This window comes from Pangasianodon hypophthalmus, chromosome 23, assembly GCF_027358585.1.
Source record: "Pangasianodon hypophthalmus isolate fPanHyp1 chromosome 23, fPanHyp1.pri, whole genome shotgun sequence".
NCBI lineage: Eukaryota > Metazoa > Chordata > Actinopteri > Siluriformes > Pangasiidae > Pangasianodon > Pangasianodon hypophthalmus.
The window spans coordinates 5596306-5607433 of NC_069732.1; the positions used below are offsets into that span (position 1 = coordinate 5596306).

An 11128-nucleotide genomic window follows, 5' to 3' on the forward strand; every position below is an offset into this window, starting at 1 on the left:
TGTGACATGTATTCTTAATGACACAAACTCAAAAATCAATAGACATTCCACAAATAAACATTTCCTCACAGAAAATTTCACCATAGCAACGATTATATGATTATATAATTTTTCTATCTTAAATAATCTAAGTCTAATAATAAACTGACTTTAAAAAGTTTTATATGGAGTATCCACCATACAGGTCCCTACAGAAATGATAACGTTACGAGCACATTAATATAAACTGCTGATTTCTGACCAACCAGAATTGAGAATTCAACAGCTATTTGGCATAAAAAGAATTTATGATCATAGCCCTAAACCTAACCTTTAACATTAAACTTGTTTAAAGGGTCAAAACAGTATAAAACACCTGCTTACTATCAGATTTTTTGACTATTATTAAATAAACATTAAAAAAATTATTTCAATGATACCCACAATATCTCAGAAACGAGCATTCTGACAATTTATCAGAATCCTGATCCACAGGCCTTGGAAGTTTAAATTGCGGGCAAATTGGCCAAACAGAAACCACAAAACACAATAGTGTTCATCGTGCGGTTAATAATACAAACAACTTATCGTCATCTGAGGTTATATCTTTGTCATAGAGTTGTGTTTAGATGTTCTCCTTTATCATCTGTTTTCAGGTTCGATGTTTTACCTCAAAGAAGGGAGTGAGCTTTAAAACGCTTTAATGACGCACACCTACACTGATCTTTATGTTGTTAGTGAGTAATACAGACCATGCTCCCCAGAGGAAACTGAAAGGATTTGGGAACCATTGTGTCCTTCCTCAAACGCTCCCATGATTGCCTTTAACTTTCACACTGGGTGTGGTTAGAGCAGGATTCAGTTCATGCTATTGATCTGAAAGCAGATCAAATTCAGACAGTCCTGCTTTACTGAGACTGGTTTTAACACAAAGAGTATAATAAGAAGGTAGATTGAGAACCACGCAGATCTCGGTCTGTAGATCTTATCAGTAGAGTGCTTTAAAAAAGTCAGCTGAGAACCAGCTGAGTGATACTGGTGAACAAAATAGGCCCCTGAGAAAGACATTGTAACCATATAATCAGAACAAGAAGATATGTGGCTGTTCCAGCAAATATATTGTATCGTCAGTGCAAGAATGAGCTCAGAAACGTGTATAGTTAACTTTGTATATGAGTCTGACGAGCTGCTGGGAAATTCCCCATGGACGTCTGTTTAGACACAAAGATGCAATGGTGCTATTTTATGGTAGAAAAGAGGCCTAGAACAATAGGAACAACTTGTAACCCTATAAACTTCTAGCTCATATTATTCAGATATTAACCTTTTTTTTAATCAGTATTTAGTGTAACGTTCGATCAGAGGCGGGATGCAGAGGTGTGTTCATTAATTAAGGTAATCAACAAATCCTAATAGCCGGGGTCAACACACATGCAGGCAACATTATAAAGGGATAAGCAGGAAATACAGAAACATGGAAACAAAGCTTGGATTTAATAAATTAATTGGACGGTAAGACTTCCTAAGTAGACATAGGAACATGAGGGTATAAATAGACAAACTGACGAAGAGCTAAACAGAGAACACTTGGACATAATTGGGAATTAAAACCAATGGCAATGGCAGTGGTGAACCCACTTTATCAAAGTTATTATATTTATTATTGAGTTCTTACCGTTATTCGCCTATTTGACCGAATAGGTTTAATCAAAACCTCACTAACTCAAAAAACAAGTTGACATATTGATGAATCTAATGCGTTCTGTCAGTGGAAAATTCAGGAACTGAAAGCTCTATTGCTCTAATAAATGGGAAAAAATATACTAATTGTACACATTTAATTAAATAAATCTGTACTAAGGGGGTCCGTGGAATTTTAATTAACAGTTAAAGGGGTCCCTGGCTGCAGAACCCCTGCTGTATATTTTTTAGCAACTGCAGTAAAACTAATAGAAACGACATGCACATAAAAGAGTGAAGAATGTTAATTCTGGACCCATCAACAGGTCCTGGGAGTTTAAGTGGCGACTCACTAAAATGTAAGCAAATGAACCAGCTGGAATTTTAAAAAGGAGCTTTAAAATGTTGGAATTTAACGAATGCCTCGCTGTATGTTTAAGAAGCAGCAGAATCCTATTGTCTATACCCGTTCACATCCATGCACATGTGTATTTTTGGTTCTTATCACTGTGCGTACATCTTATCAGTGACCCATGTGTTTGCCACTACCCACTTTTTCACAAGAAAGCTGAATCACCCACACCAAAACACACACAACACCATCAATCCATTTACTGGTAAATTACTAGAGCCTAGAGAGACAGTTAAATTAAAAAGTCTTTATTCTTATTAATATATAGGTGTGCATATTTCCACACTGAAACAGTTTATTCAAAAGCATTAAAACGATTTTATGCAAATTCATTGTAGTCTCATCTGTCTTCTGCAAAGGCCCCACAAAAAACATTGCGTAATCTTCAATCTCCTGTTTCAACATGCGACTATGCAACGATTAAGCCACACAAGTCAACGGCAGCAATGTCCCAGAAGAACACAAAACCGAGAGTCCAGGCATTCTCATGTTAAAAAGCACAGGATCCATCTTCAACTGCCCCTCATGGACATTCATGACTTCTCATTACCATGCGGATGGGTCTAATCCCATCACAGAGGGCTGAACTGAAAGGACGGGCTCGACAGAGACAGATCAGAAAGAAAGTCTCTGCTCTGGAAAAACCCCCGACTCTCTCAGGAACGTTTCATGAACCATCCAACTTTTTCTTCTCTTTCTGCATCCCAACAGGAGGGATCTGCACTAGCTTCTCCAGCTGCACAAACAAAAGCAGGGAGCAGAAACAATGCACTGAGAAGAAAGGAGGAGGGGCACATGCAGACCCTGTGTGTTCCCCTTTCCACTTGTACTGCTTTACCTGCTTGGGCCTTTCAGGCTCTCTGCAGCCAGACTGCTGCACTAGTTCCTCAAAGCTGCAGAGAGCCTTAAAACCACAAACGCCAGGGTCAGATAGAGCACATACAGCCACAAATTCATCAGAAAATGCTTTATGTTTTCATGCTTCAGCAACACCAGAGACGGTTTCCAAGACTCTTTGCGGCCAGGAAAGTGGAGCACATTATCACAGTGTGGGAAAGAACCAGACATGAAGCATTTATATGCTAGTTTAAAGATTGCACCTGTTTTTCCTTCCCTCAAACTGTAAAACTGTGGTCACACAGATGGCAAGCTGTCACGATGCATGATGTTTAACTTTTTAACACAAAGTGTTGAATGTCTTGAGCATTTTTATTCTAAAAAAAAAAGAGAACTGCGAGCATTTGACATTCACTTGTGATGACTCAGTCAAAAAATGTCCACAAAGTAAAAAACACAACATTTGAATCTGTCCATGTGGCACAGCATGAGACTTCTGTTTCTATTACGAAATTTAACAGAAGCTCAAGCCGTTATTTTACATTACACATCAGGAACCCTTCAATTTCAACACTCTTATCAAATTTAAAAAAGGAGTTAAATAACGAACCTAGAACCCTACAACAGAGATCAGTCACAGTTACAAGTATAACGGCCTTAGGTTTAGGTTTCTATACTGTTAAAAAAAAAAGAGTTAAATTTTGAACCCTTAAATCTTCTTCAGTTTGTTCCTTTCCTTTCTTCTGTTTTATGTAGAACCATATAAAAAATGATGGTATGAGACAGATACAAGTAGAACCCATTTCAGTGGCCAAGAACTCATCCGAACAACTCTTGTTCTTAAGCTTTCTTCAGTTTTTTGAATCCTTAAGACTTCTTCAGTTTTTTTTTTTTATTTGGAGGAACTACAATAGTGAGGTTCCATATCAGACAGGGTTAGAAGTAGCACCCCTTTGGGTTGACAAGAACCTATCCAAAGAACCCTTAAGGAACCCTTTTTCAACAAAGGCTCTTCGGTTTGTTACTTTAGAGGAATCCTTAAGGGTTGCAAGTAGAACCCTACAGAAAGTGTTTCCTTTTCAGAGAAGGTTACAAGTAGAACCCCTTTAGGTATCTAAGAATGCTTAATTATCCAAAGAACCCTTAACAAACCATTTTTCAACATTCTTAGAATAAAAAGGTTGTTTAGTTTGTTCCTTCGGGGAATCTATAATGGTTCCACGTACAACCCTGCAGCAAGTGTTTCCTTATCAGTGAAGGTTACAAATAGAACCACTGTAGGAAGCCCAGATGGATTACATGATCAAAGTTTTTAGGCAAGAATAATTTAACTAGTGTATAAATACGATGAACAGAAGAGCCAGAGAGACCTTTGAAAGCGGGACGATTGAAGGCTCTCCCCTTTTTCTCATGAGTTGAAAATGTGGCCTGTCCTAAAATGGCTAAAGTCTTTCCTTAGCTGGATCCCTGCTCAGTAAATATTTATAAAGTTTTCCCCACGGAGCCTGGACTACATCTGTCTGTGGAAGCCAGACAAATTGTTCTGGGTGTCTGTACTGTATACAGCATAAATTTCGGGACGTGTTTTAAATGGTCCCCTTGCTAAATGAGAGCATGCTACTGTTTATAAGACAGGCGCGTCAGAGGGGCAGCAGGAGACTGATAAGGAGAGACAGGCCGTGTGTGTTTTTGTGAGGGAACGGTGCTTGAGGTGAGGCTGTTTCTGGCGTTTCTGGGACACACCCATTCCTTGGCACAGAGGTTTGAGAGCGCCACGCTGCCGGCTGTGAGTTGTAACTTGCTGAGGAGCAGCCTCACGAAACAGAAGGCGTTTATTTCGCTGCAGCTGCCACACCCAGTGAAAAAAGTGTTTCTCAGTCCAGACATGCATGCTGGCTCAAAACCATCAAAGTGGTAAAAGCCTAATGGTTCTCACACTATTGCTGACAATTAATATCAGACAAAGGACCATCGTCGCTGTCAGAAATGGTGCGTAGCGATGTGATGAATGTTATAGCTGCCATGCTTTTACAGATTCCTGCAGCTTCACAGAATATCAGATATCATTATATAGTGGACAGTGACCAAAGTGCTTACAGTATAACTGCAGTCATTGCATTATGCACACTAGAAACAAGCATAAACATCTTCAGACAGTAATATGTTATTCCCTTGCTTGGAGACACAGCCTTTTTTTCCATCACATTCAGGATTTATGACTTTCTTTTGTTTCCAAAATTCTCACAGGACTGACTGAGAATTTTGGATCTGAACTCTGCAAGACAGACAAAGAGAGAGAGAGAGAGAGAGAGAGAGAAAGAAAGGGGAGAGAGGAGAGAGAGGATAGCTCCGCCCACTATATTACCCCGCCCTTAACCTCTCGTGTGACCAAGCCCAAAAATCCCACACTTCCAGTTCCCACCACTGCACGCCTCCTCCATTTGTTTATCCTTCCGTTCACTCGTACGTATGTTTATTTATTCGCCTGTTTATTTAGCTTCCTTTCTCATGCACTGGTTGTAGGGATTTTTCAGAAAAATAAGTGGTCTGGTTACACCATGTGACCTTGGGCAGACCTGATCACAAGAACCAAATTTCCCTCTTGAACTGCGTGCCGTCAGAGAAGAGTTGAAACGCAGGTTACTAAACTTTTGTGATCATTTACATTTACCGCTTTCAGTAACTGTGATTCAGAATGTGACCAGAAATCTGTAGAGTGTTTAGTTTGACTTAAATGTATAGCATAATTCTCGGAAACAGACTATCCATGTCACACACAGCATACACCCAACAAATATCTGCCACTAAGAGCAAATGTCGACAGGATGCTGTTTACTCTTGGCTAATCATTTTTCTCATTTACCTTTCTTTACCTTAACCAAACATAGCTATCTCAACCCTGGTGTTGACCCAGTGACACAAATTCAGGGAAATCCTTAACAAGAAATCTTTAATTAGTAACCAAAGAAGGCATGAACTACACCCTTAGGTCAGTGTGAAAAGTTGTTTTAAGTTGTCCTAAATCCTGAGTGTTGAGAGTAGTTAGGTTAGAACACAGACACTTAAGGTGCAACATAACTAGTAGTTCATAAAGTGATCATTAGGGCTCAGTTATGGAATGAAATAAAACAAGACAGGGCATGCTGCTATAGGTAAATAACCAACAACTTTACTGTTACCACCCTGACGCTGGAGTTTTTATTCTTCTTACATAATGATCACAATATTTATTTATTCAGAAACAATAAATCATTCTTTTCCTCCTTTTATAGTTCTATTTAATGTTGTGGAACATCCATGAAACAGGTTTCTGTTATCACTTACATTATAGTAGCTAGAAATGCTGTTCTAGCGGTTCCCTCAACAGCCTCTCTTTTTTCCTCTCTCAAAAAAAAATGCAGCTTTTCATATCGCAGAGAGACCACTAAGCATTCTGAAGACTGTCACGTATCAGGAAACTTACAGCTTTACCTCTGACACAGGAGACTACTTTCAAAAATGCTAAATGAACCTCCTCACTGAAAACCTCACCACCAATAACACGTTTTAAGGTTTAACACATTTTTTTTCAAATGTGTTTACGTGGATCGCCTACCATACAATTCCCTGTAAAAGAGTTGCTAATACAGAAACGAGCACAGCCGTAACTATTGTCAGAGCTGCTGGTATAGAATATTAATCAATACCTTCTAACCAATCAACAGTGCTGTGGTGTAAATAATAATATAATATTGTGATAAATTATTTTATAAGACGTTGCATTTATTCAAGTGTTACATGATGTTTTTTGCCTCACCTATTAATCAAAGAGCTAAACTTTGTCCGACAGTGTGACATTTTATTTCACCATCTGCAGCCGTACAATACTGCGATCAAAATCTACAGGAAACTCAACATCGATGACCTTGATATGGATGAGAGCAGCAAGCATTCCTCACATTTGTTATGACAAATTTACTTAGCGTAAGAGCTGTTACATGACAAATTAGCAGACAAAAGGACAGTATACAAAAGAACAGAAGACAAATAGAACACTCTGTTTCCTCTAAGGATCAATCTAACGAACAGGACCAGTAAACAGTAGCAAAGCGGCTGTTTAAACTTTTAATTGCTGCAACAGTTTTAACTGTCTATTAGTTCACAAATTTGAATTTAGCAGTAGTTAAGGGTTCTTCAAGGGGTCTCCTTAAATTAAAAACCCTTGACGGTTCCTCAGTTTGTTCTTTTGCAGGAATCCTTAAGGGTTCCATGTGGAACCCTACAGCAGAGTGGTTTCTTATCAGACAGCGATACAAGTAGAAACCCTGTAGAAAGCTAAGAACTCTTAATTATTCAAATAAACTATTAAAATTTTAAACATGTTTCAACACTTTAAATTTAGGGTTCTTCAGTTTGTTTCTTTGAGGGAACCCTTAGAGAACCCTTAGATGTCAGGCAGGGTTACACAAAGACCATCTTTAGGTTTCTAAGAGCCTTAGCTATTCAAATAACACCCCAAGAAACCCCTTTTCCAACACTGTTCGGAAAAAAAAGGTAAATTTTATTACTCTTAAGCATTCTTCAGTTCTCTAAAACTTTTAGAGGTTTTATGTAGAACCCTACAACATTTCCCTGTAGGAAGCCAAGACCTCATAGAAAAAAAAAAAACAGGAAAAATTGTTTTGTTTTGCTTTTAATAGCGAAGGGTTATTTGCTTACTAAAAGTGTTCTACTTACTTACTCTACTATTCTTATAGAGACCACTGTTATAGATTTTTTACATAGCGCTTTCAGAGGTTCCTTCAAGTCCCGTAAGTGTTCTAGAGTTCATCTTTTTTCTACGAGTGTCAGAACAGCTGGAGAGGTCATGATGTTACAGTAAGACACTGAGTCACACTGTCATTATGATGCTGTAATATCATGAATGATGCTATATGTGGCTTTGGAATAAGGACCTTCTGTCTGAAAACCCAGATGTTTCAGCGCAATCACACGAAAGAATTATTGGTGGTGGGAGTTTGAGTACAGGGCGCACCACAGAGTAATCCACAGCTGGGCTTCTGTCAACGAAATCTGTGAATGTGGGTGTAGAGAACGCTGTCAGCAGTCAGCGGAGACGGCATCTGCGGCTTTATTCAGCTCTAATGAAGCATGCAGTGACATGAGGCAACTCCAGACAGTAGACCTGACATATTAAATTGAAGAATACACCACAGAATGACCTGCCAATGCCTGAATACGACACTCTGGCCATCAATAGAGCCTCATTCAACACCTGACACTTCTGCCTTGCTTCATCTGTCCTCTCCTGTCCCGCTGGCTTTTCGAACGCCTCTTATCATCACATCTCATTATTTGCTCTTCTATACATTGCAAGCACTCAAGTGTATTGTTTAAAAAAAATCATATGCGGATCTTTATAGAAAAATGACAGCGAGAAAGGCAAGGCTGCACACTCAGCACGTACACAAGCACATTCTCCTCCGGAATCAGTAATGCCTGGAATGATGGATGAACACCTTTCAACAATGCAATGAGTATTTCCTCCTCCATATCAGCTTATCTGTAAACTAAAGAGTGGAATCTCGTACCAAAAGAACACCTCCCCCTCTCTTCCTCTGCCCTCTTGCACTCTCCTGCTCACTGACATGCCGGGGTACCAGTGGAGAAGGATTAACATTGTGTATCCAAGGTCACGTGTTTTGTCCAGCTCTTGGAAGTGTTTTCATCCAACCCTGCGGATCATTACTCAACTGTGCCAATACACAAGTTTCCTCGGAAATAAGTACGAGTGAAAAGGGAGACGGAGACACCTGATCTCTCAAAGAAGCTTCGACATTCCACCGTCTCATTTCACAACATTCAATTCTCGTCCGCGTCAAAACAGCACACAGAGGATCTGTCTGAGTCTGGATCACTTCTGTAATCAACATTCATAGAGCATAAGCTGTGGTTTTGCTGCTGCTCCTTGGGAAAATGGATAAAAAATAGAGATGTAGCCTACTGATCTGATACTGAAACGCTGGACTGGGTATCGGATCTGATTTTCCAAACTGATCTGCTGATTTTAGGATATTTTATGACAAGGATCTTGCAATTTATTCCACCAAATTATAAGAAGTGGTAGAAGTGGTGATACTCAGTGGTTTGGGCTACTGATTGAAAGGCTGTGAGTTCAAATCCCAGCATCACCAAGCTGCCACGGCTGGGTCAATGAACAAGACCCTAAAAGCTCATCTGCTATGTCGTTCTGGATAAAAGCATCAGCCATATGAGCATGTCTAAATGTGAAGTAAACCATCAGAATGTTATTAAGATGTCTGATTTAGATTAGTATCAGGTATCAGCCAACACCCAGAGCTCTCAGCTGTACCAAAATTGGGAACATCTTTAGGGAAAGGATTTCTGCGTGCCTAAAAAACAACATTTAACTTTTTTTTTTGCATGCATGGAAAGAGCTATGGGGGCACTGGAGCACTCTGTGAGCACATTCTAACCCTAACACAAAGGTATAATAGATCCTTTGTCTTATTAATACATCCTTTAGGAACAATGCAACCATTGCAGATGAGAAAATCCCCCGAAACTCCCAATGAAGGATGAAGGGATGAAGGGGGGCATCTTTCACAGACTGCACAATGTAGAGCAGCACCCTGCTATGTGTGGATGGATGGATGGATGGATGTATGTATGTATGTATGTATGTATGTATGTATGGGCAAGCGCAGTTCCTCCTGTTGACAAATGAATGACTACAATAAACAGTTTGTAGTAAAGGACATTAGAAAGATCCCCTTTAGACGGTTGATGTTTAACCGCAGGCGCGTTACACATTAAATCCCGCGCGTTCACGCAGCTGGACCTCAAATTGCGCGCTCTGGTTATAATAAATAAAAGTGACAGATGTGATCTTAAGCAATCTAACAGATCAGGTGATATAACACAGATGTGTTTATGGGTATATGGGTATATATTTTATGGGTAATATATGGGTATATATTTATGTATATCTTATATATGGGTCTATATTTAAGTATATCTTATTCTCTATATAAATAATTCTCTATATAATTATTTAATGAATGTGTATATTATACATTCTAATGCAAGAGACAGAGGATATTTTCCACATAACAGATGTTTGTCAACACTGAAACCCCATGAAGCGACTGAAATATTGTTTTGCATAAATGATTCCTGCTATAAGAAGTAAAGCTCTCATGCGTACTATTATTATATTCTAACCCTTTATGATAGAAAAAAGACTCACCCCATGTGAGATGCCTGGCGCAGAGAAGAACAGAGTGAGCCAGTAAAACGATACACACTCCTCTTCTGCAAAATTCAGTCAGTGAGTGATTTCAGTCCTAGTGATTTCCTGATTCCAGACAGCCACTCAGTCAATGAATCATAGAACAAAAAGCAATAACACTACAAAAAGTTCAGCACAGCCGAGCACTGGGGTTTAGACACGTACAGGAACAGCCGCCAGGGGTTACAACAGCAGGCCTTGCGTAAAAATGTGCAAATAAACAAAATCTCTTGAAGAAGATTCGTCTATTGTCCTTCCTTTAAAGAAAAAAGTTACAATTCCGCGTGTAAAACAGATTTTCTTAGGTGAAACTCCACGGACCAGGAGAGTGAGAGCTTTACTGCAGCCTACTCTGAGAACAGTCGGTCAGCTAGACATCAGGGAGGCGCAAACACACACACACACACTCACACACACACACAAGTACACGCCCCGCACACACCTCCAGCTGCCGCGAGCTGCTACCTGAACTGTCTATGTTCAGACAAATAACCATGGGGTGCCAAAATTTTTGCCATTAGAATATGTTGTTTTTAATCAACCAAGTAAAAGGTTTAAAATGTCGTTTTTAAAACGCTTTTTACTGCTGGGTTTTTATTTTCTCGCTCTCTCTTTTTCCCCCAGGGTTCAAATGAGCTCCAGATGTTTTTCTTCTTTCTTTTTTTTTTTTTTTTGTTCCTCCACCACCTCCTCCTCACTTCCTCCCTTTGCTCGTTTCCTTGCTGAAAGTGCTGTAGCGTCTCACACGTTAAAATTGGTTTCTCAAGAAGCTCCCAGATGTGTGGAGGTTTTCTAGGCTTAAAAAAGAAAGTATACAAAAATCAATGAAACACAAAGCAGCAGAGGAAAGAGCTGCTGTTGGGTATAAACACTGGAGATCTTCTGGTAGGGTATCTCATCTCAATCAAATAAGAAGATCCAAGTCACTC

The 11128-nt window shown here is 39.4% G+C and overlaps 1 protein-coding gene across 2 annotated transcripts in view; it reads right to left on the reverse strand.

Annotated features, from left to right (window-relative positions):
- The window catches only part of s1pr2 (sphingosine-1-phosphate receptor 2), a 29437-nt gene extending 18701 nt beyond the window's left edge, over nucleotides 1-10736 (reverse strand). Inside the window, exon 1 of one of the 2 annotated variants that reach the window (XM_053228428.1) lies at nucleotides 10158-10736. The gene's annotated coding sequence lies outside the window, so the exon portion shown is untranslated. The remainder of the gene's footprint in view (nucleotides 1-10157) is intronic. The other variant, XM_026929903.3, reaches the window with a different exon arrangement.
- Nucleotides 10737-11128: the final 392 nt, after the last annotated feature.